This window comes from Dermacentor albipictus, unplaced genomic scaffold (genome assembly GCF_038994185.2).
Source record: "Dermacentor albipictus isolate Rhodes 1998 colony unplaced genomic scaffold, USDA_Dalb.pri_finalv2 scaffold_131, whole genome shotgun sequence".
Classification (NCBI taxonomy): domain Eukaryota; kingdom Metazoa; phylum Arthropoda; class Arachnida; order Ixodida; family Ixodidae; genus Dermacentor; species Dermacentor albipictus.
Genome location: NW_027225685.1, coordinates 45,419 through 52,077, shown reverse-complemented (window position 1 = coordinate 52,077; position 6,659 = coordinate 45,419).

The following is a 6,659-nucleotide window of genomic DNA, read 5'->3' as shown; positions in this document are numbered from 1 at the left end:
GAGAATTACATCGGTAATATGCAGGTTAGCAATGCAGGCAATCCAATTAAAGGTGCAAGCAGGGGCAGAGAGTAATATGGCATTTTGGAAGAACTTGAATGGCTTCACATTAGGCGTTTGGATGATAACTTATTTGTTCTTACTCAGTGTATTTAAACATCCAAAGTAGAAAGCAGGCCGTTATATGTGGCCTTTTTAGACATTACAGGAGCGTATGACAACGTAGACCGCAACATGTGGGATATTTTGGAAGGGGAAGGCCTAGGTTACGACTGTCTACAGCTTTTGAGAGAGGTTTACCGAGAGAATACCGTTTGCGTTGAATGGGAAGGGATGAGGGGCGAGGAGAAAGTTGATACCAACAAGAGACTGAGGCAGCGGTGCCCTTTATCCCCACTGCTGTTTATGATGTACATGGCGAGGATGGAGAGTGCGCCAGTAGGAAGTAATATTGGGTTTACTTTCCACACAAACAGGCAAGTACAGTAGTAGAGCAGCCGTACAATCGGGAAATAAAATATTACATAATATAGAATCGAAAGTGATGTACAGTAAACCGGGCGCGTCGACAGTGCGTCCACACCGAAGCGGCCCGTAAGTGACTCTCAGGAATAGCAGCTTGGGCTTGTTGGTTTTCCATCCTGGTGTTAACAGAGCGGTTGTTGAAAGTCAGCGCAAGTGGGCGCCTCGACGTCGGCGGCTGGCTTCCACGGCGGCCGGCGGTGTTCGGTGTCGGGACGTGAAGTGGGCGGCTTATTTTCCCGGGAGTTGCTCGGTGTTCGTTTATGGTCCCCGGAGCAGACTGGTGAAGTGTAGGATCGGCTCGTTTTTATAAACCTATCGTAGGCGTTGGCGTTCACATATAGACGCACGCATCTATCATACACGCGCACACTGGTTCTCGCCGTGGTTCAGACTCCACTGGCGGTCACCTTCACCAGCAGTCAATTTAATCGCACACAGAACAATAGCTGCGGCAGAAGGCGGCTTCACAGAATCAGGGCGTGCGCCCACCGTGGTTCAGAGTTTGCGAGCGGTCACCTTCACTGGCTAGCAGTTTAATAACACACAGAACAACAGCCATGGACGCAGTCAGCTTCACGCAGCCCGGGTGTGTGGCCACCATGGTTTCGACTCTGCCAGCGGTCGCCTTCTCCGGCCAACAATTTAATCACACACACACACACACACACACACACACACACACACACACACACACACACACACACACACACACACACACACACACACACACACACACACACACACACACACACACACACACACACACACACACACACACACACACACACACACACACACACACACACACACACACACACACACACACACACACACACACACACACACACACACACACACACACACACACACACACACACACACACACACACACACACACACACACACACACACACACACACACACACACACACACACACACACACACACACACACACACACACACACACACACACACACACACACACACACACACACACACACACACACACACACACACACACACACACACACACACACACACACACGCACGCACGCACGCACGCACGCACGCACGCACGCACGCACACACGCACACACACAAACAAACAAACACACACACACACACAAACACACACACAAACAAACAAACACACACGCACACAGTCACGAACGCATGTAGCTCAACGTGCTCTGAATGTACCAAAGATCTCGTTCTCTTCCGTTTACGCGAAAAGGCGCGGTACGTAAGATATGCGGCACATTATTAAAGAAGCAATGCTTAATAGGCGCGTATATTTATAAAAGGAGGCGGGGAGGTGGAGAACTTTTGTGACAAAGGTGCCCTGTGAGAAATTAACTTAAACGTACTTATGCACAGACTCTAGAGGCTGACTGGCGATCATGAATTATTGTTCCCTTGACAGGATGTTGGACATTGCTATTCCGAGCTAGCGCAAGACAGAGATAATTGCAGATCACTGGGAGAGGCCTTCATCTTGCAGTTTACATAAATATAGGCTGCTGCTTCTACTGATGATGATTCAGTGCCACTGCCCTCAACTAAAAAAAAAAAGCTGCTGGTTAATTTTTCAACTGAACTCCGAACAATAAGTGCTTAGTTTTTTGTGTACAGTGTGATAAATATTATTTAAGCGCTTGGTTCATATTAGCTGGGACACCCGGCATATACGCCGTCTGTCTAGGCAATAACCAAGTCAGTTTCAGGTCAGCCCTTGTACCTGAGTTGTTGTGTCTGTAATTCTACGCTGTAACGCAAAACCAAAACACGTTTTTTTGACCCTGGCGCCGCATGCGTCGTCTACCTCGGTCAGTCGGGTGTTCGGCAGCGTTGTGTGAGAGCGCTTTTGCTCGACTAATGTATGTATGTATGTATGTATGTATGTATGTATGTATGTATGTATGTATGTATGTATGTATGTATGTATGTATGTATGTATGTATGTATGTATGTATGTATGTATGTATGTATGTATGTATGTATGTATGTATGTATGTCTTCATTGCTTATATCCTGCATGACAAGCGGTTAGCACGCCTATTCTTCTATACATTTATTGTCATACTTAGGTTGAGGTTAGGCAAAGCAGAAGAGTGAGTCTAAAAATTAATCTGCAGAAAACTAAAGTAATGCTTAACAGTCTCGGGAGAGAACAGCAATTTACAATAGGCAGCGAGGCACTGGAAGTCGTAAGGAAATACATCTACTTAGGTCAGGTAGTGACGGCGGATCCGGATCATGAGACGGAAATAATCAGAAGAATAAGAATGGGCTGGGGTGCGTTTGGCAGGCATTCCCAAATCATGAACAGCAGGTTGCCATCATCCCTCAAGAGAAAAGTATATAATAGCTGTGTCTTACCAGTACTCACCTACGGGGCAGAAACCTGGAGGCTTACGAAAAGGGTTCTACTCAAATTGAGGACGACACAACGAGCTATGGAAAGAAGAATGATAGGTGTAACGTTAAGGGACAAGAAAAGAGCAGATTGGGTGAGGGAACAAACGCGAGTTAATGACATCTTAGTTGAAATCAAGAAAAAGAAATGGGCATGGGCAGGACATGTAATGAGGAGGGAAGATAACCGATGGTCATTAAGGGTTACGGACTGGATCCCAAGGGAAGGGAAGCGTAGCAGGGAGCGGCAGAAAGTTAGGTGGGCGGAAAAGATTAAGAAGTTTGCAGGCACGGCATGGCCACAATTAGTACATGACCGGGGTAGTTGGAGAAGCATGGGAGAGGCCTTTGCCCTGCAGTGGGCGCAACCAGGCTGATGATGATGATGATGATGATGATGATGATGATGATGATGATGATAGGTTGAGCCAGGGGATCATGTGCAGAGATTGGAAGCAAGTGTTTCCTGGTAACTGTGCATTTCACTTTTGTATGCAATAAATAATTAAAAAAAAACTCAGTGCCCTTCCACTCCGTGAAGAAGCATGACAAAGCGAAGCTGTGTATGTGGGCCCCTTAATGGCGAACTGCACCTCCACGGCGGGTCTGCCCGGCATTGAACTATCTTCCGGATTTTGGGCTCACAAATGGACACGAACCTCACTAGCCCTTAACAACTAGCCCTTAACTAGCCCTTAACTAGCCTTAAGAGAACTTGCCCTTAGCAGCTTCGCTGTAATAGAAGGGTTTTTCATCACCAGAACGATGTAAAAAAAGAAACTGGTCTCCAATGCACGCTGTGTAGGTGGTTGGAAAGCGAAGCTGTAAACGACAACCAGAACGATTACTACCCTTGAGAGGTAGGTTGAAGTTATTAATTTATTTTCATCATTCATCATTAGTACAGAAGGAGGTCCCGGATTTACAAGAACTGTCAGGGGGACCTCCCATTAGTAATTTAACAATGCAGGAATTAATACATTATGGCAACATATCAGTGGCAGACATCAGAAAACAGGAAGTTAATGAAGAAAATAAACAAATACAAAAAGGTGCTTACATTAATTGAAGTTCAATATACACGCAAATGAAACCGATACAGCGTATGAAAAAATAAATATGTAGTAATTGACACTCTATGGAAACATAATAATGACACATATAAAAGAACACGACGTTAATGTAACAGATAATTAGAAACAAACATATGCTTATAATACACAAAGTAGAAATGTTATATAGACTATGCGACAAAGCTATAGATACATTAGGTAAATACAGAATCATCGAAAACTGGAAAATAAATTTGTAAACAATATATACTTATAGTAATGAATCAGTAGCCACTCGTGTCGTTAGTAAATACTTCTTCGTATCTCTCCTGAATGTCAATGTTGTGCGGCAGGCTTTAATATGGGGTGGTAGTTTGTTCCAGTATTTAATGGCCGTAAGAAGGGAGGTAAACATTCCATAATTAGTGTTTATTCGAGGGAGTAAAAAAAATGTTGTTAGAGGAAAATCTCGTATTGTTAGTGTTGGTAAGAGCAGAGTTATTAATTGCATCTAAAATTATTTCATGATTTAGTGTGCGGTATATTAGTAAAACCAACTTAAACTGGAGCATGTAACGTAATGGTAGTATTTCTAAGGAACTGAAAATTTGTACTGCATGTGACATGTAACGGGAGAAATTGATGATCCTCAAGGCTTGATTTTGTAAATGTTGTAGATGTTATTATGTGCGAGCAATATGTGTTTCCTCAAACTGAGATGCATGCAGTATTGCAAGTGACAATGAATAAATGCGTAAGAAAGTGAAGTTCTCACGTTTTGTGGAAAATACGAGCGCGTTAGAATTAGTACAGTGAAAGCTCGTTAATTCGAACTTCAATAATTCGAATTTATGGATAATTCGAAATGTACGATTTGGTCCGGCCAAGCTCCACAGAAGTCTATGTATAAAAAAGTCCGTTAATTCGAACGCCAGAAGGTTCCCTCACGGATAATTCGAACTACGCTCGCCTGGCACCCGGCCAGAGAAACGCGCCTACTGCCTACACACAAGACTGTATTGCCTCCGAAACGGAGAGAACGGCGAGAGAAGGCAAAACCGGAAAAAAAAATCTAACCGACGCGGGGTCAGCCAGAAGGCAGCGGCGGCTACCGCCCTTCCGTTCTACGTAACCTCCGAGACTTCTTGCCCGTTGCGAATCTCGGAGGCTTCGCAAATCTTGTACAGCTGCTAATGTTCTGCGGAGATGGCACGGCAAGCGCCTAAGCACATCGAATCAAGTACGTCGCAGCTGCGCTTGCAATCAAGAACCAACGAATCAGGACCTTTGCCACCTTCACATGTTCAGCATCTTTGTCTCGGCAGTCTTCATCGGTTGTGCACCTCTGTTTTCAGCTTAGGAGGTATCGGCCGTCGCCATTCATTGTGATGGTGTTAAGCCTCGGCTAACGTTCGTTTCGGTGGACATCGGTGGTGTGGCACAGTCGGACCCAGAGCTTCGACTTGAAGATGGCGTGTGCCGTGGGCACACGCCATCATTTTCTGACATGCCAAATTTCTGACATGCCCTACTGCTTCCAAATCGCAGTGTACTGTTGCCCTCCTTCACTTTCGTTAGTTCGAACTTTCGTTAATTCGAACTGAAGCGGCTTCCCCTTGCGGTTCGAATTAATGAGCTTTTACTGTACTCTTATTCCAAAGGCAATTCTTTTTGAGACCATGTCAGCATGCAAGTTAAACTTAAGTTGGGGGTCAAGTTTGACGCCAAGGAAGGCAACTTCATGTCAGGTGAGAGAACATGAGTTTGTAAGACGAGCGGTGGCGCGGGCGCGATGACGCGTTTATGCGTATACGTGGCAACATTCAGATGCACTTAACCATTGCGAGTCGACGTAGGTTGAAATTATTATCATGGCAACAATCACGCGCATTGCACCTAATTATTACCCTAAGACGTCTCGACGGCCTGCGACTTGGCTTTCGCCGCTAGTTCATGCACCTACAAAGAGTTGAGCTGAGAGAAGAGAAATTCACCGCGCCTCGTATGCACGCTGCTCTTCAGGAGTCCTTACTGTACGTGGCCTTCCCATAGCGCGGTCACAACAGAAATCAGTTGCTAGGCGGGTTCTCCTTTTACGTACGAAAGTGTAGTTACGTCACTTCCTGCTACGTATGCTGCAGTCAAGCTGCCGTCGCCGCGGCTGCTTGCGCGACAAATCTTTACCGGGAAACGTATGCGGGGAGCGCTATGGTGCTTCGCATTGCATTGGGCGCAGGAGCGCCTTATGATCAATTATGTGGTTCGGGTGCTTGTTTCGAGCTTGTTCTTTATAGAAACGTGTGCCGTTCTGTGTGTTCTATGTGTGATTCCAAGGAATGTATGCACTGTTCGCTTCACTTGGCTGAGTGCTTGTAGCTTCCGTCTTACGCGGTTATGAGCCATAGATGATGATAGCTTCCTGTCGACGTTACACCACGAAGAAATCCCGGGATCTTAGCCATAGATAGCTTCGCTGTAAAAAGGCAATGCAATTTCGAACGCCTTGGCGGATCATCACGTGAATGCTGCTTACGGCATCATTGATCGCGATGCTACGAGTGAAATCGCGAGAGAGAAGCGCATATATCTTCACGGCTGCTCTTAGAACGTTTGCACACCCAATCGACAAAACATTCGATTAACCGGACGTGGGGTGATCTCCCGCA